Source organism: Gorilla gorilla, chromosome 8 (genome assembly GCF_029281585.2).
Source record: "Gorilla gorilla gorilla isolate KB3781 chromosome 8, NHGRI_mGorGor1-v2.1_pri, whole genome shotgun sequence".
NCBI classification, from domain to species: domain Eukaryota; kingdom Metazoa; phylum Chordata; class Mammalia; order Primates; family Hominidae; genus Gorilla; species Gorilla gorilla.
Window position 1 is genome coordinate 102320940 of NC_073232.2, and position 24144 is coordinate 102345083.

A 24144-nucleotide genomic window follows, 5' to 3' on the forward strand; every position below is an offset into this window, starting at 1 on the left:
CAGACACATATTTTCCTCCATGACTTCAGGTAGAAATTCAGGCAGCTGCAATCCTGTCTCTGTCGTTTCTGATGATTGATTGAACTTGTCTTCACTTTCCACCTTTGGTTTCTATCTATTTTCTTCAGACTTATTCTACTTATTCTCTTCCCTTCAAACAGATATTGAGGGCTTTGTGACCATGCCAAGGAGAAGAGGATGAAAGATGTGCCTACATATGCTGTGGTCTAAATTGTGTCCCTCCCAACCCTGCCCCAATTCATGTTGAACCCCTAACCCCCAGTGTGACTATATTTTGGAGACAGGGCTTTTAAGAGATAACTATAGTTAAATGAAGCCAAGGGGGGTTTGGGGAGGCATTGTTCTAATCAGATAGGATTGGTGGCCTTACAAAAAGAGGAAAAGAGAGATCTCTCTCCACATGCACTCACTGAGGAAAAGCCATGTAAGCCCTCAGGAAGAAAGTTCTGTCTGCAAGCCAGGAAGAGGGCCTTCACCAGAAACTGACCATGCTGGCACCCTAATCTTAGACTTCTAGCTTCCAGAACTAAGAGAAAATAAATTTTTGTTATTTAAGTCACCCTGTCTGTGGTATTTGTTTCAGAAGCCTGAGCTAACTAAAACAACATAAAACTCGCATTCATGAAAATTGTGGACTCCATTCCTAGCTGTTGATTTTTCACCGACATAGATCAGTAGTGGGTCATCATTACCCTGGGTGGCTGCATCTTCAAATCCAAAACATTTGAAAAGAGAGACAGCATGAGTTTTCATTATGAAAATAGATAGTATTCCGGCAGCAGCAATGCGGAGGAAACGGGAAATGAACCGAGAGCGTAGTGACCATCATGAGCCTCCTTAACAAGCCCAAGAGTGAGATGACCCCAGAGGAGCTGCAGAAGTGAGAGGAGGAGGAATTTAACACGGGTCCACTTTCTGTGCTCACACAGTCAGTCAAGAACAACACGCAAGTGCTCATCAACTGTCGCCACAACAAGAAACTCCTGGGCCACGTGAAGGCCTTCCACAGGCACTGCAACATGGTGCTGGAGAACGTGAAGGAGATGTGGACCGAGGTACCCAAGAGCGGCAAGGGCGAGAAGTCCAAGCCAGTCAACAAAGACTGCTACATCTCCAGGATGTTCCTGCACGGGGACTTGGTCATCGTGGTCCTGCGGAACCCACTCATCGCCAGCAAGTAGGGGCCACCTATCTGTCGACAGAACTCACTCCGCTGGCCTATGAAGACCGCTGCCATTGGTGTTGAGAATAATAGAGCTCTGTGTTATTTTTCTAGTGGAAAAAAAAAAAGGAAAGAAAATAGATAGTATTTTGAGTAGAAATGTGGCTTTCGAGACAGGCTATTTCTTTACAACAATTTTAATTCTAGTTCTGACTCCACTATATACAAACGATGTGACCTTAGTAAGTTACTTAATCTGTTTAATTCTCAGATAATTATTCTGTGAAATGGGAATAATCGAGTATCTAATACATAGAGTAGTGGTGAGCATTAAGTAAATTAATTCACATAAATCACTGAACACAGTACTTGACACATAATAAGTACACATTAATATTTATTTTTATTTATAGGAGTAGCTAAACAGAGATGTTGATACCTACCCTACAGGGTTGATTTTTAGTTTGGTAGATCACTTGCTCATACAGTCTTCATTAATCTGTGTTGAAGAAAAATTGCACTGGATGCCTGGTAAGAATGGAAAGACAGATTTTATTTGGGTTACTGCAGTAAAAGAGAGATTTTAGTATAGAACTGAGCTCAACTTCACTGAAATAAAAGGTGGGCAGATTTTTAAGCCCAAATATGAACTAGCAGAAAAGCACTGGAGAACATTAGGTGGTAAGTTGGTGAATGTAATTTGGCCATTTGTCTTTGCTAATTGGCACTTGCTGAAGTTAGGCTCTGTGATGGTACTCAAACATTATTCTGGTTGTTTCTATGAGGGTGTTTTTGGATGAGATTAACATTTAAATCAGCAGACTGAGTAAAGCAGATTGTCCTCCATGTAGGTGGGCCTCATCCAATCAGTTGAAGGCCTGAATAGAACCAAAGGCTGACTTTTCCTCAAAGAAGGAAAGAATTCTCCTGCCTAGTGGTCTTTAAATTGGATCAGTGGCTCTTCTCTGAAGGTCTTCCAACTGGGACGTTGACTCTTCTTGCTTTTACAGCAGAGTCTAGCCTTCAGGTTCAAACATTGGCTCTGCAGATTTTGAACTTAACTGTCCTCCATAAACATATGAGTTAATTCTTTATAATATGCTCCCTCTCTGCCCAATGCTTTTTCCTGTTCTGTTTTCCTGGAGAACGCTGATTAATATAGGCTCCTACTTTTCCACAGAGACTGTGAGATAGGAATACTATCTTTTTTGAAGATTTCATTTCAAAGGGATAGCTCTCAGGTTCTTGAGAAAGACATTCTTGGATAAATCTGGCAAAAGGCTGGGAGATGATTTACATCTCAAAAGGGCAGGAAAATAATTTACAATTGAAAGCTTTCTAAAGTAAATGCTCTAAGGAAAGGAAAGTCAGGGGTCTATAGTCAGGAGGAAATCAGTCTTAATTTCAGTTAAGCTGAGGAGAATGTTAAGGTTGTCTTGTCATGTGCAAAAGGCACTGTTCTGCGCATAGTTTCAGAACTATATTTGGGTATCAGAATATGGAGGGTATATAATTTTCATATATTTTAAAAAGATTTTATATTTTAAAAATTTGTTACACATTCCCATGAACAAAAACTTAGTTTTTCCTTAGCAAGAATAATTAGCTAAAATGAAAAGATAAAGCATTTTTTTAACACCCACTTGCAAACCAGGCCTTGCTTATAAAACCGGTTTGAGTGGCCATTTTGTGGCACTTGCCCTGGGTGTCAACATTCCAGTTTACGGCTCTGCAGAGGATGTGTTAGTTGAATAAGTCAAATGAGATACATGGTCTTGGCCAGGTGTGGTGGTTCACGCCTGTAATCCCAGCACTTTGGGAGGCCGAGGTGGGTGGGGTGGATCACCTGAGGTCAGGAATTTGAGACCAGCCTGACCAACGTGGAGAAACCCCGTCTCTACCAAAAATACAAAAAATTAGCCGGGCGTGTTTGTGCATGCCTGTAATCCCAGCTACTCAGGAGGCTGAGGCAGGAGAATCACTTGAACCTGCGAGGTGGAGGTTGCGGTGAGCCAAAATTGTGCCATTGCACTCCAGCCTGGGCAACAAGAGCAAAACTCCATCTCAAAAAAAAAAAAAAAAAAAAAAAAAGATACATGGTCTCCTAGTAGGATTTATGACATAGTGAATACGAAAGCATCTGAAAGTGTCTAATATGAGATGTCCCAGATAATGTCATTTAAAGTAGAAATTGAACTTGTTCCCATTTCTAGGTCCTAGGCCAACTGCTTGGCAGTACTTTACCTCTTGGGTATTGCTGCTGTAGGCTTATAATCCCTGTGTTCTTCCTCTGAGCATCTTAAGATGAGAAGCTGCTGTTCCTTCTGTGTCATCAGATCTTCAGGTGTTACTATCCAGAAATTCCATATTTTACTGGGAGGAACTCAAGGACATTTGGTGATCCTTGGAAACTGATGAGCAGGCGAGGAGATATGTGAGGGAGTAAAGGAACCAAGGATCAGCAGAAGGTATAATGGCAAAAGTTGCAAGGAGTAGGGAAGGGAGGAGAACAGCATTAGACAGTCACTCATCAAACATGCAGCGCTAGCTGCTGTGTCTAATTGTCTAATGGCATGGGGGTCAGGGGAGGGTTGAATCCTCTCATTGCAGCCAGGGGAGGACCAAGTGCCATGGAAATCAAAGAAGGAAATCCTTTGACTATTCCGGTTTACATAATGTTTAAAAGCAGGGGCTCTTGGGAGTCTGGTTAAAACCATTTATTTTTGTTTTGATTCTATTAACTGGCTGTGTGATCTTGGACATATCACTAAACCTCAGTTCCATTCATGAAAAGAGGATAATTAGATATACCTCATTTGGGAGAATTAAATGAGATGATGTGGGTAACTCACTGAGCACAGTGGCAGGTACAGTTATTGAGCCAAAACCAAACTACTAGAAGCAGATAGGGAAAAGGAAACCCCAATACTCCCTCTCCAGGTTTTCAGAGTACTTCCCTGCCATAATTTATGCTACCACGACTTAAGCTTTCTGCACTAAGAATAGAGTTCATTAAAGCAAATTCTCTTGTGAGGAGTGGATAGAGAAGAGTGTTGGGAACCAGCCAGTTGACAGTGTTATGAGAAAGCAGGAAGTGTGGGCTTGCTTTAGCCAAGCAACTGGCTGAGGATTTGTTTTGTACCTCTGATTATTCATTTTCTGTGATACAGAAATTGCCTAAATGTTTTAATTATGTTCCTTTCATTGTATTTTAATGAGCTAATGAATTCTTTCACCCACTCCTTATCCTACAACAGGCCAATAATTATAAAACCCAGAAAAATCTTTTTAAATTGCCAGGAATAAAAAATTCAATGGAGCTCTTTCTTGGGTAATAAAATGAATGTTCTAATTTTGTTAGTTAACAAGCATCTTTGAACACCCACTGTGCAGTGAGCCCCACACAGAATGAGAGAAAAGTGGGATACAAAAAAAAAAAAAAAAAAAAAACCAGAATACTACCTTAGTTTTACTTCAGAAAGGAAGCAAACCGTCTTATCTCATCTCATCTCATTTTTTCATGCATTAGTTTACTCAGTAATCATCGGTGGAGCACATAGTGTATGACCAGCACTATGCCAGGCATATTGTGATTGGATGCGGCCGGAGTATGAAATGAGAGGCAGCAATCAGAGAGACATGAGCTTGAGGTAAATGGGGCCAGATCACTGAGACTTTATATAGAATAGGGTGAAGGGCAGCCACGGATGGTTTTAAACAGAGAGTGACACTGTCAGATTTACATGTTCCATAAATAACTTTGTAATGAGAAAATGGATTAGAGGAAGAGTTACTGGTTATGATGAGATTATCATGGTTTCTCAGGAGAAAACAAAAGCAATGGAAGTAAAGATGAACACTGAACACCTGAGGATTCCTCTCTTCCTTATTTCACTTTTCTAAGAGGCTTAGATTTCAGTGAGATCTATGTGTTTCTGAGGAAGCTAATTTCACCTGTAGCTCCATAGGGGTAGAGTCCCCTTCTATGGACTGTTAGTTACACTGGGTTTAGGAGGATGAAGTGTACTGATTAGCATAGACAAAGTCACATGCCTTACCTATAGAACTGGGGATTGGTTTAGAGGTGAACATGTTAGCTAAAGGAGTCCAATCACAGTGAATGCCAACTTGTCTGGGGATTCTGTGACCAGATGCTCTCCCTGACTCTGGAAAGTCTAATGCAGATATGAGATGAGACTCACTGCAGATTTGGAAAGCAAGAGAAAAGAGGTCATTGTTTTCCAGAGTCAATTGCAGATAGATGCAGGAGCAGATGTCAGGTTCAAAGATGCTTCCAGGAGAGCCCTTAAAAACTACCAGCTTAGGTCAAGATAATTGAAATGGCTACTGAGAACACTGGTGGCAGTTCCCCCAACCTTCACTACTCTGAATTCTTCAAGGTTTGGTGTTCCCTATATTTAAACTCTTCATATCTGGCATATATAAAATGATTTTTTTTTTCCCTAACCAAAGCCAGACTGATACAAGGTGGTAGTTGAGTCCATGAGTGAGAATGCTATTAAGAAAATAAAGTTGGGCGGAAACCTTGAGGAATAACAATATTTGGGCATCCAGTGGAGGAAGACTAGAAAGGAGACCAAAAAATTGTCTGAAACGAAGAAAGAGAACCAGTGGAGTATGGTATCATAGAAACCAAAATGGAAAAAAACTTTCAAGAATGAGGAGGAATTACCAAAATAAAGTAAGGGACTTAGCAAGACAATAAGCAAAGATTAGCCAGAAGGTTTTGGGAAGCTAAGGTCAAGCAAGACCTTAGAAAGAATAGTTTCAGTAAAGTGGTGCAAGCTCAAGCCATATTGTAGGGTCAACTGAGAGAAATGGCCCAGTCTGTTCACTCATGTGAAATGAAAGCATGAGTTTTGGCTGCATAACATTAAAAAAAATATTTGTACATCTGGGAAAATTTTCTCATCTATCTCCATGTCTGAAGGTGGAAATGAGACACTCACTTCTTCCTCAACTTTCCTTGCTGCTGTAACACAGAACGTAACTTGAACTTTGTCAACCAATGACACCTGTTTGAGAGTTTGATTCAGAAGACACTGATCTGAAGAAGAAAGCCCAGTGCAACTCCAGCAAAGGTGGTTAAGTCCCCCATTGAAAATGTTTACAGTACTGTATCTTAAGAGCCTTAAGATATCCCTAGCCTTTGGTCCAGTCTCACTGCCAAAAATCAAAAATAATTATCACAAACAAAAAAGTTATACTTGCTTATGAAGATGATCATGGCAGCATTATATATAAAAGGAAAAATTGGAAACAAACTAAATGTTCATCCCCTTAGTGGAATGGTCAAGTAACCATGATATAGCTACTTGATAAAATATTATTCAATTTGTAGCTTTAACATTAGAGCCTATAACATAGTAGGTATTGAATAAAAGAATAAATTATAAAAGTGAAAATGATGGAGACCGTGCATGGAAAAAATATGATTTGTTGTGATAATGTTAAGTAAAAGAGAAACTGAATTATATGTATATGATTATAGCTGTGAAAAGTAAGAGTGCATGAGTGCATGGACTCTAAGAAAACTGGAAAATGAAAATAGTTGTGGTAGGGTAGTTGGTATGTGGGTGGTTTTTTTCCTTACCCCTTAACATTGTATCTTAGTCTGTTCGAGCGGCTATAACAAAATACTGTAGACTGGGTGGCTGGTAAACAGCAGAAATTTATTTCTCACAGTTATGGAGACTAGGAAGTCCAAAACCAAGGCGTTGGCAGATTTGGTGTCTTGTGAAGTCCCACTTATTAGTTCATAGGTGGCCATCTTTTTGCCATATTCTCACACTGTTGAGGGGGGATGGAGCTCTTTGGAGTCCCTTTAATAAGGGTACTAATCCCATTATTGAGGACTCCATCATCATAACCTAATCATTTCTCAAAGGCCCTGCCTCCACATATCATCACATTAAGGATCAGTTTTCAACATACGCATTTTGGGGGAAAACAGACATTCAGTCTACAGGATATTGTTACTATACTTGTTATTTATAAGTTAACTTAAAACAACGACAACAACAACAACAATAACAAAAAGTCAAATAAGTCCCAGTGCAATTCCTGCCTTGCCCTGGGCTCTGACTATCCATAGGCAATTCTGCCATCTTAGTCAATTCTATCAAACAGCTTCAAAAGGAAAGCTTCTATTGATTAGCTCAGCAAGCCAGAAAAATTATGACTTAGATCTCAGAAAGTTGGTGCTTCTATGACAATGCAATCCATCAGCACTTCTCTGGAGACTCCCACCTCCATGTACCTTCACAGAGAAATGTGAAAGAACGTTGAAAAGGGGGACCCTCTCCTGGGAGCTATTCTCTCCTTTCCTGACAGCCTAAATTGGGTGTCTGAGAAGCAACACGACCTAGAAAAGAGAAGAGGCTTTGGAGCCTCTATTAGCTGAGTTGTGTTTAGGTATGTGCAATAGTAAATCTTACTTGAGTGGCTTAAATATTTTTAAACACTTTTATTTTCCTCACTTAACAAGAAGTCTGGAGGTAGATAGTCCCAGCTGGCTTGGCAGCTCATGGAGAAGATCGGTGATCCAGGCTTTTTCTAGCCTTCATTGTCTGTGCGTAGCTTGTATGCTCCTTGATTTAAGAAGGCTGTAGCACGCCTACATTCCTGGCAGAAAGATGAGCTGCCTGCAGATTTTTACGTACAGCTCCTTGGCCAGAACTGTGTCGCAGAACCACCCTTTGCTCCAAGAAACGCTGGAACATTGTTTTTTATTCTCTATTTTAGATTCTTTATTCTCTTATCTGAAAGGGGAAGTGCAATGAACATCCTCATATGATTGTTGTGAGGCTCCAATATATGAATACCAGTAAGCATCTAGCCCAGCACCTGGAACACTGAGTAGGCTCACAAACCAGACAAAGCTGGACTCCAAGGAGCCAAAAAGTGAAATCACATTCAAATGAGATACACGTATGATTCCAAAAATATTAAAGAATAATATATATATTTTTTATTTTTAAAATTAAAGTTTTGTTTCTTTTTAAATCAATGCACGTACATATTTTAGAGACAAATAGTTCTATAAGACATAATGAAACCAGTAGTCTCTTATCCTCCACACTTCCCTCAATTCCCAGAATGTGGTTCTTCAGGGGCAATTGCTATGAGATTTTTTGAGAGCATGTCTTCTGAAATTTATCTCCTGATTTCTAAATAACATGTTTCTTTTGATACTACTGATATCTACTAATATTTCCATTTTAGTATCTATTGGAAAAATACTATGAAAAGTGAGGATTTTTGCTGACTTATAGCCTATTTCTCACTACACACATATCGTCGTTTTGGTTAAATCATTATTTACTGTGTACCTTATTATTCAGAGCCATGTCTTGTAGTGTCTGTGGTGATTAAACTTTGTTTTGATTTACATTAATAACTGCCTCTTTTATTTTTCTGAGTTTTTAATGTACCTATCAGTAATTCATGCCAAACTTTCTACTGGAAGTGTATATCTTCTCTCTATATGTTAAAATTACTCAACTAGCTCAGGGTTATCTTTTTCCTCCTGGAGGTCTCTGTCCCCGTTTGAATCTAGGCTGCTGCATAGTATTCATCCTTATTCTTCATTGGCCTGGAAATTCTGTTTACTCCCTTGCTTGGTAGAGTTCCTGTTTTCTGGATCCCCTGTCTTTTTTCTTCTTGGATTGTACCTTCATTTTGGGGTCTCATATTTTGCATTACTTTCTTGAGAAGGAATTCTTGGGAGGTAAATTATTTAAGAACTTGCACATGCGAAAATATTTCATTTCCTACCTTTACCCTCAATTAATAGTTTGGCTGTATATAGAAATCTATTGTGCCTCTTGTCCCCAAAAACTTTGAAACCATTGCTCCCTTTTATTCTAGTGTCATTCTGCAGCCTAGCTTCTTACATTGTGATTATGAAATTTGGTGAGATTCTGATCACGTATTCTTTTATGTAACTATTTTGCCCTGTCTGAAAGATCTTAGAATCTGCTATTCACCCCAAAGTTATTAAGTCTTTATTCAATCTGCTCGTTCATTTTCATAGCCTCCTTTTCTTGTTCTATGAAGACAAAATCTTCTCTTTTGCATATTAAATATAAGTGTGTTGGGATAAGTTTTCTTCTGCTTTATGTTTTGTCTCTCAGGCATGTTTTTTCCTATTTATTTTAATGTCTACCTTTCATGTGGAGGAGTTTCTTAAATGTCTTATAATTCTTAGCTCTTTTTTTTTTTTACATGTTTAAGTTAGGTGTTCTACAAAGCTGTAGAAGCAGTGCATGTGTGGAGGGTGCTGGTGAGTAGTTGGCTTTACTGTAGGATTATTGCTCTTTGTTGCGGTTTCTCAAATATCAGCATCTATAGGTTTTCATTCTTAGGCTGGCCATTTTGCAGAGGGCTTCTCCGACTTAGACCTGGAGGTCTGAGCCTGGCTGCCAGCATTCTGTGAGCATGTATGGCAGAGGCACTTAGGATTTCACCATTCAGTCACATTCATCCCCTTTTAGATCATCCCCTTCCTTACCTGTATCTTGTGTCACTTGTTCAACCTTTTCAGTTGAGTAAATTCCCAGTTGTCTGTAGGGTGGAGGAGGTATGATTGGTTATCTGGTTGATAGGCTGGGAAAGGTGTTCTAGGAGCTTGTCCTTAAAACTTTTTATGAAGTATTTAGGAGATTCAAAAGCATATAGAAAAGAGTTAAACTCCCAGAAACATGGTCATCTGTTAATTAGAAAAATGCTCTATTAAATACATCAATAAAAATAAGCTAGAACCCTCTTCCCCCCAAACTTACTCACACCCACCTTTCAAAATTAATGGCTGAGCTGACTTGAATGTAGTGGAAACACCCAGAGGCCAAATTGGAGCAACAAGGTGAATAGAGAGAGATAAGCAAGTGTTGGAGCAATTCCTAATCCCTGATGACCTAAGCTTTTGATTTAAAGGTCACTTAGCCACACTTGACAAAGCCCCAAGTCTTTGTACGTAGTCAGCTAAGCTGTGTTCTCAGTTAAAATGTGAGCTGGAAACATTCTCTTCTGAAAAGGAGATAGGCAAAAAAATTCAAATCTCCCCATGAAGACCTAAAATCATTCTCTTCTTCTCTGCATGTACCATATTTCAAGGGTCCCTGGAACTTCCAGTTTCTGAGACTTTTGGAATTACATATCACAAACTATCTTGCTTCTTTATTATTATTATTATTATACTTTAAGTTCGGGGATACACGTGCAGAACCTGCAGGTTTCGTACATAGGTATACACGTGCCATGGTGGTTTGCTGCACCCATCAACCCGTCATTTACATTAGGTATTTCTCCTAATGCTATCCCTTCCCTAGCCTGCCACTCCCCAACAGGCCCTGGTTTATGATGTTCCCCTCCCTGTGTCCATGTGTTCTCATTGTTCAGCTCCCACTTATGAGTGAGAGCATGTGGTGTTTGGTTTTCTGTTCCTGTGTTAGTTTACTGAGAATGATGGTTTCCAGCTTCATCTATGTCCCTGCAAAAGACATGAACTCATCCTTTTTTATGGCTGCATAGTATTCCATGGTGTATATGTGCCACATTTTCTTTATCCAGTCTATCATTGATGGGCATTTGGGTTGGTTCCAAGTTTAACATTTCTCTCTCATGCAGTTAGCATTCTGTTCTTTATAATTTGCTAAGATAGCTACCATATTTCTATGTATTTTGAAATTCTGAAACTGATATGTTTGCTGATGTTTTGTTTTATTTTTATTTTTATTGTCAAAAGTATATATTCTTTATCACTTTTTTGGAATGCTGTGGTGTTTTATGAAAAAAGAGAGGTAAATGTGGGTAATCTATAATCACTTTAAACAGAACTTCCAACATGTAAACCATTACTAGAGACTTCATAGTCCATATCATAGTAAAGTTTCTTAAAAAGACTGCAAACATTTATTTCTTTGCCCACAATTTTCCACTCATAGCAGCTGGTAAATTTTCTCTTATTTCCCACCAGCACACATTGTTTTTTCACTGCCTCTTTGCATCACATCATATTCCATCTCATTCTCAGTCTGAACACTGGAATTTTAAAAAGCATTCCAAAGCTGACGAATCTTTAGCTAGACTAAGAAAAAAAGAGAGAAGACTTGAATAAACAAGTCAGAAATTAAATAGGAGACATTACAAATGATACCACAAAACTAGAAAGAACCATAAAAGACTACTATGAATAATTATCACCAACAAATTGGATAACCTAGGATAAATGGATAAATTTCTAGAAACATAGAACCTACCAAGATTGAATCATGAAGAAATAGAAAATCTGAATAGACCTATGCATCGGAAGGAGATTTAACCAGTAATAAAATATCTACCAATAAAAAAAGCTCAGAACCAGATGGCTTCACTGGTGAACTCTGCTAAACATTTAAAGAAGAATTAATGGCAATTATTCTCAAACTCTTAAAAAAAAAATGGAAGAGGAGAGAACATTTATAAATTCACTTTAGAAGGCTATTATTACTGTAATATCAAAGCCAGACAAGGACATTACAAAAAAAAATTATAGGCCAATATCGCTGATGAATATAGATGCAAAAATCAATGAAATACTAGAAAACCAAATTTAACATCCCACTAAAAGGATTACCATTTAACACTTAACCATGATCAAGTGGGATGTATATCTGGAATAAAAAAAATGGTTCACCATACACAAATCAACAAATGTGATACAACACATTACTAGAATAAAGGATAAAAATCATATGATCACCTCAATAAATATGGGAAAGGCAATTGACAAATTTCAATATGCTTTCATGATAAAAACTCAACAAATTAGGTATAGGAGGAATGTACCTCAAAATAATAAAAGTCATATATGACTAGCTCACAGCTAACACCATACTCAATGGAAAAAAGCTGAAAGCTTTTTCTCTAAGATCAGGAACAAAATAAGGATGTCTGCTATTGCTCTTTCTATTCAACATAGCACTGGAAATTCACTAAAGCAATGATGCAGGAAAGGAAAGGGCATCCAAGGTGGAAAGGAAGAAGTTAAATTGTCCCTGTTTGCAGTTGACAAAATTTCCTATATACAAAACCTCAAAGATTCAACTAGAAAACCTGTTAAACTAATAAATTCAGAAAAGTTGCAGGACACAAAATCAACATATGAAAGTTAGCTGTGTCTATATACTAACAGCAAACTATTTGAAGAGAAATTAAAACATCATTTACAATAATATCAAAAAGAATAAAATACTTAGGAATAAATTTAACCATGATGGTAAAAAATTTTGTACACCAAAAAGTGTATAACATTGGTAAAAAAAAAAGTTGAAGACGACTCAAATAAAGGAAAAATATTTTATGTTCTATAATTGGAAGAATTAATGTTGTCAAAATGTTTATACTACATCCAAACTGTAGATTCAGTGCAATTTCTTTCTCTCTGTTTCTTTTTCTTTCTTTCTCTCTTTCTTTCTTTCTCTCTCTCCTTCCTTCCTTCCTTCCTTCCTTCCTTCCTTCCTTCCTTCCTTTCTTTCTTTCTTTCTTTTTCTTTCTTTTTTTCTTTTTCTTTCTTTCTCTTTCTTTCTTTCTCTCTCTCTCTCCTTCCTTCCTTCCTTTCTTTCTTTCTTTTTCTTTTTCTTTCTTTTTCCTTCCTTCCTTCCTTCTTTCTTTTCTTTCTTTTTTTTTTTTTTTGAGACAGAGTCTCACTCTGTCACCGAGGCTGGAGTGCTGTGGCATGATCTTGGCTCACTGCAACCTCCACCCCTGGGGTTCAAGCAATTCTCCTGCCTCAGCCTCCTGAGTAGCTGGGATTACAGGTATGCGCCACCATGCCCAGCTAATTTTTGTATTTTTAGTAGAGATGGAGTTTCACCATGTTGGTCAGGCTGATCTCGAACTCCTGACTTCATGATCCGCCTGCCTTGGCCTCCCAAATTGTTGGGATTACAGGCGTGAGTGACTGTGCCCGGCCTCAGTGCAATTTCTTATTAAAATTTCAATAGCATTTTTCATAGAAATATCAAAATAATCCTAAAATTTGTATGGAATTACGAAGAATCCCAATGAATCAAAACAATTTTAAAAAAGAAGAACAAAGTTGAAGGCACCATCCTTAGTAATTTCAAAGTGTATTACAAAGCTATAGTGATCAAAACAATATGGTCCTACTTGAAAACAGATACATAGACTAATGAAAAAGAATGGATAGCCCAGAAATAAACCTATACATAAATGGTTTATTAATCTTTGACAAAGGTGCCAAGAATACATGAGGAAAGAACTATCCTCTTTAATAAATGGTGTTGGAAAAAATGGGTTTCCACTTGCAAAAATTACCCAAACTGGACCCCTGTCTTTGTCTGTTTTGTGTTGCTATAGCAGAGTACCTGAGGCTGGGTAATTTATAAAGAAAAATAATTTATTTAGCTCGTGGTTCTGCAGGCTTGGAAATTCAGGAAACATAGCATCAGCATCTGCTTGGCTTCTGGTGAGCACTTCATGCTCTTTCCACTCATGACAGAAAGTGGATGAGGAGTGGGTATGTGCAAAGATTTGACATGGTGAGAGAGGTTGTGAGAGAGAGAGGAAAACTGAGGAAGCGGACTCTTTTATAACAATATGCTCTTGTGGGAAATAACTCATTCCCAATAGAGCAAGAACTCATTTACCCATGAGGGAGGACATTAATCTATTCAAAGGGATCCACCCCCATGATCCAAACATCACTCACTAGGCCTCACTTCCCAATACTGGCATATAGGGAGCCAAATGTCAACATGAGTTTTGGTGAAGACAAACCACATTCAAATCATAGGCAATTCATATCTTTAACCACTTATAAAAACTAACTTGAAATGGATTAAAAACCTAAATTTAGGTCCTAATGCCATAAAACTACTATAAAAAAACATAGGGGAAAAGCTCCTTAACATTTGTCCTGGCAATAATTTTTTGGATATGAGACTAGAAGCACAACCAACAAAAATAAAATAACAAATGAGACTACATCAAAGTAAAAATCTTTTGCACAGTAGAGGAAACAATCAGCAAAATGAAAAGGCAACCTGTGGTATGGGAGAGAATATTTCCAAACCATATATCTGATAAGGGTTACTATTTAAATTTATAAGAAACACATACAACTCAATATCAAAAAAACCCAAATAATCAAATTAAATAATGGTCAAAGGGCCTGAATAGACATTTTTCTAAAGAAGATATTCAGATAGCCAACAGGTACATGGAAAAGTAATCAACACCACTAATTATCAGGAAAATGAGATGTAGAGGAAAGGCAATCCTTGTACACTGTTGGTGATAATGTAAATTGGTATAGCCATTATAAAAAACAGTACATATGTTTCTCAAAAAATTAAATTTAGAACTATCATATGATCCAACAGTCTCACTATTGGGTGTATATCTGAAGGAAAAAACCCAGTATCTGGAGGAGATAGCTGTATTCCAAGGTTTGTTGCACTATTTTTCACAGTAGCCAAGATATGGACATAACCTAGGGGTCTGTTAATGGATGAATCAAAAAAGAAAAGATGGTATATTATACAATGGAATTTTTTGAGCCATAAAAACAAAGAAAATTCTACCATTTGGGACAATGTGGATGAAACTGGAGGGCATTATATTTAGTAAAATAAGCCAAACAAAAAAAGACAAATAGTGTTGCTCTCAGTTATATGTGGAAATCTTCTAAAAAAAGGAACTCACAGAAATAGATTGTTGCGAGATCTGAGGGTGAGTAAAATGAGAAAATGTTGGTCAAAATGTACAAACTTTCAGTTATAAGATGAACAAGTTCTGAGGATCTAATTTACAGCATGTTTAGTATGGTTAATAATACCTCTTGTATAATTGAAGTTTGTTGAGAGTAGATCTTAATTTAAGCATTCTCACAAAAAATAATAAATAAAAAGGTAATTATGTGAAGTGAATGTGTTGATTAACTTAATTATGGTAATCATTTTATGATGTGTACACATATTAAATCATCACACTGTACATTAAATATATATAATTTTATTTATTAATTTTACCTCAAAAAGCTGAAAGAAAAGAATGACACATAAGGTGGACTTTTGCATTAACTTCAGTGAATATTTAGTACATGTCTCTTTGGTAAAGTTTAGTATTTAAGGTGATGTGAGGAACATAGAGTTGAAAAAGACTTTTTTGTTTTTTTACTTTAAGGAACATACAATCTAATAGAGAATTTACAATCTAGTTTTCTAAGAGCTTTTATCAAAAATAAGTGTTGAATATATTTTATCTTTATTTATTTGTTTGTTTTTTAAATTTAGGTTTTATTCCAATAGGTTTTTAGGGAGCAGGTGGTGTTTGGTTATATGAATAAGTTCTTTAGTGGTAATTTCTGAGATTTTGGTGCATTCATCAACCGAGCAGTGTACACTGTACCCAATGTGTAGTCTTTTATACCTCACCATTCTCCCACCCTTTCCCCTGAGTCCCCAAAATCCAATGTGTCATTCTTATGCCTTTGAGTCCTCATAGCTTAGCTCCTACTTATGAGTGGGAACGAACGTAGGATGTTTGGTTTTCCATTCCTGAGTTACTTCACTTAGAATAGTGGTCTCCAATTCCATCCAGGTTGCTGCAAATGCCATTATTTCATTCTTTTTTATGGCTGAGTAGTATTCCATAGTATCTATATACCACTGAATATTTTTTATTTTTGCTATCTATTGAGAATTTCTTTCTTGACTCTATTAGTGTGGTGAATTTGATGGACTTATTTTTAGACTGTTACCAACCTTGTTTTCCTGAAATAAACCCTCTTGGTCATGATGTATTACCTTTTTTTTTTTTTTTTAATGTCACTGGATATATCGATTTACTAGTATTTTATTTAGGATTTTTACAGGTCTTTGCATGAGGAAGATTTTCCTTTCTTTTAATGTCATTATCAGATTTTTCTTTTTAAACTGAAGTAATCCTCATAAAACGAGTTGTGAAATGCTCCCTATTTTTCTATTATCTGAAAGAGTTTGTGTAAGGTGGTTATATCTCTTCCTAAATGTTTGGAATAATTCACCAGTGCCATCTGGGTTGGGATTTTTCTTTAGGAAGGTTTTAAACTATAGATTCAATTTCTTTTATAAAGAATTATGCAGATTTCCTGTTTCTTCTTGAGTCAGTTTTGATTAAGTTGTATTTTTTAAGAAATTTAGGCTGGATGTGGTGGCTCATGCCTGTAATCCCAGCACTTTGGGAGGCCAAGGCTGGTGGATCATGAGGTCAGTAGTTCAATACCAGCCTGACCAACATGGTGAAACCCCATCTCTACTAAAAATACAAAAATTAGCCGGGCATGGTGGCGTGCACCTGTAATCCCAGCTACTCAAGAGGCTGAGGCAGGAGAATCGCTTGAACCTGGGAGGCGGAGGTTGCAGTGAGCCAAGATTGCACCACCGTGCTTGAGCCTGGGCGACAGAGCAAGACTCCATCTCAAAAAAAAGAAATTTAGACATTTTAATCTAAATTTTCAAAATAAAATATTCTTCTTTTTTGTAGATATACAATCCTAAGTGATATCCCCTTTTTGATTTGTGTAAGTGACCCTATCTTTTATTTCTTTTTACTTTCTTGATCTATCTTACCAGTGGTTTGTTGATGTTCTTAGTCTTGACAAAAAACCAACAGTTGCCTCTGTTTATCCACTCTTTTGCATCTGTTTACTTACTTTATTTTATTGTCTTTATTGTTTCCTTCTTTATGATTCTTTTGGGGTTTAATTTTCTCTTCTTTTACTAACTTTTGTAATATACATGCAGATGATGATTTTAAGAATTTCTTCTTTTCTAAATATGCATCTAATGTTGTAAGTTTTTCTCTGAGAGTGTCTTTCAGTACTACCTTCAAGTTGTCATATGTCATACTTTTATTATTGTTTGATTAAAAGTATTTTACAAATTTTTATTATGATTTTTCTCCTTAACACTACATAAGTAATTTATAAGTCATTTTCTTAATTCCCAAATCTTTGGAAATTTTAGAGTTACATTTTCTTATTTATTTTCTGCTTAATATCATTGTCATCAAAAGACATGATTTGTGTAATTTCAATAATTTGGAATTCGTAAAGAGTTGTTTTCTGGATAAGCATGTGATCAATTTCATTGTCCATATGCAGTTGAAGAGAATGCATTGTTGGGTATAGAAATATATATCAATTAGATTAATTTATCATATTGTTCAATTTTTTTTTTCAGACGGAGCCTCACTTTGTTGCCGGGCAGGAGTGCAGTGGCACAATCTTGGCTTACTGCAACCTCCATCTCCCAAGTTCAAGCGATTCTCCTGCCTCAGCCTTCCGAGTAGTTGGGACTACAGGCATGTGCCACCCTGCATGGCTAATTTTTTGTATTTTTAGTAGAGACGGGTTTTCACCGTGTTAGCCAGGATAGTCTCGATCTCCTGACCTCGTGATCTGCCCACCTCAGCCTCCCAAAATGCTGGGATTATAGGCGTGAGCCACCGCGCTCGGCCCATATTGTTCAATTTTTTTTATACTTTAAAAAAAATCTGACTTTTTTCTCTTTTTTTTGGTCACTCAAGCTGGAGTGCAGTGGCGTGATCAAATTCACTGCAGTCTTTAACTCCTGGGCTCAAATGATCCTCCTGCTTCAGCCTCCTGAGTAGCTGGGACTAATGCATGTGCTACCATGCCTGGCTACTTTTTAAGTTTTTTGTAGGAATGGGTCTCACTTTGTTTCTAGGCTGGTCTTAAATTCTTGGCTTCAAGAAATCCTCCCACCTTGGCCTCTAAACGTGTTGGGATTATAGATGTGAACCACTGCACCTAGACAGAATTTTTTTCAATTACTGAGAGAAGTATATTAAGATCTTCCACTATGATTGCAGATTTTTCCATCTATTCTTTTGATGTTTACTGCCTTTATGTATTTTGAGGCTTTATTATTAAGTGCATACATATTTAAATTGTTATTTCTTCTTGTTGGATTCACCCCTTTGTCAGTACTAAACTTCTCACTTTATCTCAAGTAATGCTTCTTACTTTAAATAATAGTTTCTGTGCTTTCTTGTGGTTAGAGTTTTCATAATATATCTTTCCTTTTTTTTTAACCTTCAACCATTTGATGTCATTTTATTTAAAGGGTTTTCCTGTAAGTAGAATACAGTTGGATTTTGTTACTTTTATCCAGCCTGTGAGCCTTTGTCTTTAAATGGAAAATTAAGTCCATTTACATTTAATATAACTCCTGAAGCATTTGAATTTAAACATATTTTATTATTTGCTCTTCATTTCTCCCACCTTGTTTCTATTATATATGTATCTATATATATCTAGATATAGATACAGATATCTAGATATATATGCCACCTGGTTTCTATTATATATATAGATACATATATCCATCTATCTATCTATATCTATCAATCTAGCTATATATATTGATATATATCTATATATCGATATATAATAGAAACCAGGTGGGAGAAATAAAGAGCAAATAATAAAAAATAGATATCAGGTGGGAGCTATATAGATATATATCTGTATCTATATATCTATGTATCCATATCTATATATCTCCCACCTGGTTTCTATTACAGATATATATAGAATCTATATTATAGATATATATATTATAGATATATATCTATAGATATATAGATAGATATAGATATATAATAGAAACCAGGTGGGAGATACATAGAGATATATATATATCTACATAGAGAGATATATGTATAGATATATATAGAAAGCTATATATAGAGAGATATATATTTCTATATAGAGATATATAGATATATATTTCTATATAGAGATATATATATAGATATATATTTCTATATAGAGATATATATAGAGATATATATATTTCTATATAGAGAGATATGTAGAGATATATATAGAGATATATATATTTCTATATAGAGAGATATGTAGAGATATATATATACAGAGAGATATATATAGGGAGATATAGAGAGAGAGATACATATATCTCTATGTATCTCCATATCTCTCTAGAGAGAGATATATCTCTGTATATCTCCCACCTGGTTTCTATTATATATCTATATCTATATTTATCTATCTATATATCTATATCTATCTATATAGATATCTATATATCTATATATAGATATATATCCATATCTATCTATGTACCTACAGATATATATCCATATCTATCTATGTACCTACAGATATATAACCATATCTGTGTACCTACAGATATATATCCATATCTATCCGTGTACCTACAGATATATATCCATATCTATCCGTGTACCTACAGATATATATCCATATCTATCCGAGTACCTACAGATATATATCCATATCTATCCGTGTACCTACAGATATATATCCATATCTATCCGTGTACCTACAGATATATATCCATATCTATCCGTGTACCTACAGATATATATCCATATCTATCCGTGTATCTATAGATATATACCTATATCTATCTGTGTATAGATATATATCTATATCTATCTATGTATCTATAGATGTATATCTGTATCTGTCTATCTATAATAAAGATTCTATGTATATCTATAATAGAAACCAGGTGGGAGATATATAGATATATAGATATAGATATAGATATAGATAGCTCCCACCTGGTATCTGTTTTTTATTATTTGCTCTTTATTTCTCCCACCTGGTTTCTATTATATATAGATATCTAGATATATATTGATATATATAGCTAGATTGATAGAGATAGATAGATCTATCTATCTATCTATCTATCTATCTATCTATCTATCTATCTATCTATCTTTCTATCTATCTATCTCTATCTCTATCTATCAATATATCTCCCACCTGGTTTCTATTAACATCTATATCTATATCTATCTATCTATCGATATAATATGTATATCTATAATATAGATTCTATATATATATAAAATAGAAACCAGGTGGGATATATATAGATATATATAATATCTCTATACATCTATATCTATATATATCTCACCTGGTTTCTGTTATAGATATATATCTAGCTATATCTTATATATATCTATAGTATATCTTACATATATCTATCTCTAGATATATATCTATCTAGATCTATATATCTATATATAGATGTAGATATCTAGATATCTATGTTTCTATATCTATATATTTAGATATAGAGATATAGATATAGATGGATATAGATATCTTGATATCTATATATAGATATAGATATCTTGATATCTATATATAGATATAGATATCTATATCTGTATAGATATCAAGATATAGATTTATCAATATAGAGATATCTATATATAGATATATACAGATATATCCATGTAGAGATCGATATATATCAATGTTGATATATCTATATCTAGATATCTATATATATACCTATATCTATATATATACCTATATCTATATATATATATATTCCTGTATCTATATATATCTGCTTTTCACCAGTTTTACAATGGTGTGTGAAGGTTTGCTTTCTTTTTTTATTATCCTGCTTGAGTTCATAGTGGGTTCTGAATTTTTGACTTGATGTCTTTAATCAGATTTGGAAAAAAAAATCAGCCATCACCTCTTCATTAGTTGCTTTCATTCTGTTTTTTAATTTCTTTTTGAACTGTAGTTACACACTGATTAGGACTTTTTATTATGGTCTATCTACCTCTTATCTGTTGGTATTTTCTCTTCTTTAGTTTCACGTTCCGTTAGTCTATTTTCTTCTGATGTATCTTTCGGTTCACTAATTTTTTTTCCTTTAGCTGCTGAGTTTAATATCCTGTTAAAAACATCTGTTGACTTCTTAATTTCCATTATTATGTTTCCTGTTTTACAAATTTCAATTTGAAATAAAATTTTTATAGCTTTTGCCATCTTTTATTTCTTTGTACATATTAAGCATAATAATTGGAAATCCCAAGACAGAGAATTCCATTATCTGGATGACTTGTGGGTCTATTTCTAATTTTTGTTGTTGTCTTCAGTTGAATGCTTTTTTGCTTGTTTATTTTTTAATTCTTGCTGGAATTTGGTGCATAGAATTTGTAGAAATAATATGGGACTCTGAAAGATGTTGTCTCCCTGCAGAGAGAATTTAATTTTTCTTTTGACAAGTGGTTAGGATAGGAAAGATAAACTTAATTCAGTTAAGGATTGAACTATTTAAAATTGGGCTTCAGACTTTTTGAGAGTTGATCTATTTCTGCTTCTGCCTTACTCTTAGAATAAGAGTTGGAGGTTGCAAATGAAAGTGCGGAATGTTTAATAGAACCTCACCTTCCTGACAGACCCTTAGCTCCAACCCCCACCTATGAGATGTTTCTGAAAGTCTGTTAAATTTCTGAATTGCTCAAGCTGCCGCTTTGTGCACAGCGTTATAGTCTCTTAGCCACTCTTTTTAAATCAGCACATGCCTTGGTAGAAAAAGTGTTTGTGGATTTCAGGCTTACCTCTCTGAAATTCCTTCTGTCTAGAAGTTCTTTTTTTGCAAGAGCCTCGCACTGTCGCCCGAGCTGGAGTGCAATGGCATGATCTCGGCTCACTGCAACCTCCGCCTCCTGGTTTCAAGCGATTCTCCTGCCTTAGCCTCCCAAGTAGCTGGGATTATAGGTGCCCGCCACCATGCTTGGCTAATTTTTTGTATTTTTAGTAGAGACAGGGTTTCACTATGTTGGCCAGGCCGGTCTCGAACTCCTGACCTCGTGAACCACCTGCCTCAGCCTCCCAAAGGGCTGGATTACAGGCACGAGCTACTGCGCCCGGCCATGTCTGGAATCTTAATTCCCCAAACGCTCATGGCCTTGGTAGCTCTCAGATGCTTTTAATAGGTTAAAAACCAATTTTGTTCAGGTTTTCTAAATGTTCTAAGTGGGGTGGGAGGATTTTATCTGAAACAAGCTAGTCTGTCATTTTTGTGTAAAATCTTTCCTTAGTGTTTTCCCCACCCTACCTTACCTGATGTTATAGCTTCCTTTCTTCTTCCCTGTTCCTCTCACACCCTGGTCTCTGGGCCTCAGCCTCTGTGAGCTTGTTTCTTCCCACCTAGGACCTTTGTACTTATTGTTCCTTTGCCTGGAATTCTTTCTCTCTTCATCTCTCTTTCCTTGCCTGTTAAATACCTTTTTAGCTGAAAATCTAAGATCAAAATTTAGTCCCCCAAATGAGATATTCTAAGATTGTGTCTCTCTTTTGTAAACTCTCATTACAATTTACTTAATCTTCTTAGCACTTATCACAGTTGTGTTAAATTATAATTAGTAGTTTAATGCCTCCCAGTTTATTAGGTTTTTTTTATGGCTGCTGTAACAAACTACTACAAACTTAGTGGTTTAAAACAACACACATTTCTTTTTTTAAGTTCTGAAGGCCAGAAGTCTGAAATCCATTTTTGGGGGCTAAAGTCAAGGTGCTGGCAGGGCTGGTTCCTTCTGGAGATTTTAGGGTAGCATTAATTGCCTTGTTTTTGTTGTTTTTTGGTTTTTGTTTTTTTTTTCTTCTAGCTGTTGGAGGCTACTTGCATTCTGTGGCTCTTGACCCTTTCCTTGAGCAATTTCATTCATAACATTCATAAATTCTGGGGATTTGGATGTAAGTATTTTTGCTTTTATTCAGCCTACCATGGAAATATAAACTTCACAAGGGTTGGAATTATTTCTTTCTTGTTCACAATTGAATCCCTAGTGTACAGTCCATAGTGGTGCTTAAATATTTGTGGAATGAGCATTTCATCTGTAGGCCAGCAAGACACTTATTGCATGTTGTCACAGAGGTTTACTCAGTAAGTGTCCTTTTAGAAGGAAGAAAAGTGACTGAACAAAAAATGATAGGAACTAACTGAGCACCTAAAATGCACTAGGCATTGAGCCAGGAGTTTTACGTTATTGTTTTCTTTAGTTTTCACAAAAACCTTCAGAAGTGCATATTCTCATAATCATTTTGTAGATGAAGAAACTGATGTTCAGAGAGAATGGCAGACACTTTCACAAGTTCATAAAACTGGTTCATGGAAAAGTTAGAATTTAAATGCAGGCTCATCTGAGCCCAAAGTTTATTGTCCTTTCATTATTTCATGCCAATAAAGGAAAAGGCTGAAACATAAGAGCTTCTGTTAGAGAGAAGGCTCTCCTTATATTAGCTAAAAGATACATTATTCTTTGAGTCTGTGACTATTTCATATTTTTTGAGACCATGTGTTGGTTTATATTTTTTCTTTTTTTCCCGCCCCGAGATGGAGTCTTGCTCTGACTCCCAGGCTGGAGTGCAGTGGTGCAATCTTGGCTAACTGCAACCTCCGCCTCCCAGGTTCAAGCAATTCTCCTGCCTCAGCCTCCCGAGTAGCTGGGACTACACACCACCATGACTGGCTAATTTTTGTATTTTTAGTAGAGACGGGGTTTCACCATATTGGCCAGGCTGATCTCGGACTCCTGACCTCAGGTTATCCACCCGCCTCGGCCTCCCATACTGCTAGGATTACAGTCATGAGCCACCACGCCTGGCCGATTTATATTTTTTCAAAGTCAAAAGAACAGACTTCATTCCTGGTACTTTCTGCTTTTAAGTTTTGTTGTGTTTATGAGTGTAATCCTGATTTGAGAATGCTTGTTTCAAAGGAACTATAAATGTCTAAATTTTTCTATCAAATGATGTTCCGTTAGCAGAAATGTTCCCAGGTGGTTTGCATTTGGGAAACTAAAAGACTTTTTCGTGCAGATCAGCAAGGCAGTCATGAATGGATCATTGAGGAACAGATGGTAGGAGCCTAGTTCAATACCCTTGTCATGTGCGAGTACTGCCTCTTGTAAGAACAGTGACAATATCCCATCTGCTTGCCTGACAGCCACAACTCAAATGAGACCCCTCTTGGAACCCTGCCTGTTTGGTCAAGCACCTTTCTAACAAATAAGAACACCCTCTGACTCCTCAGGGAAAAAAAAAAGAGGGAGAGAGAGAG

The 24144-nt window shown here is 36.2% G+C and overlaps 1 pseudogene; it reads left to right on the top strand.

The window, feature by feature from the left end:
- The first annotated feature begins 836 nt into the window (after positions 1–836).
- LOC101134167 (small nuclear ribonucleoprotein Sm D2-like) lies at positions 837–1202 on the top strand (annotated as a pseudogene).
- The last annotated feature ends 22942 nt before the right edge of the window (positions 1203–24144 follow it).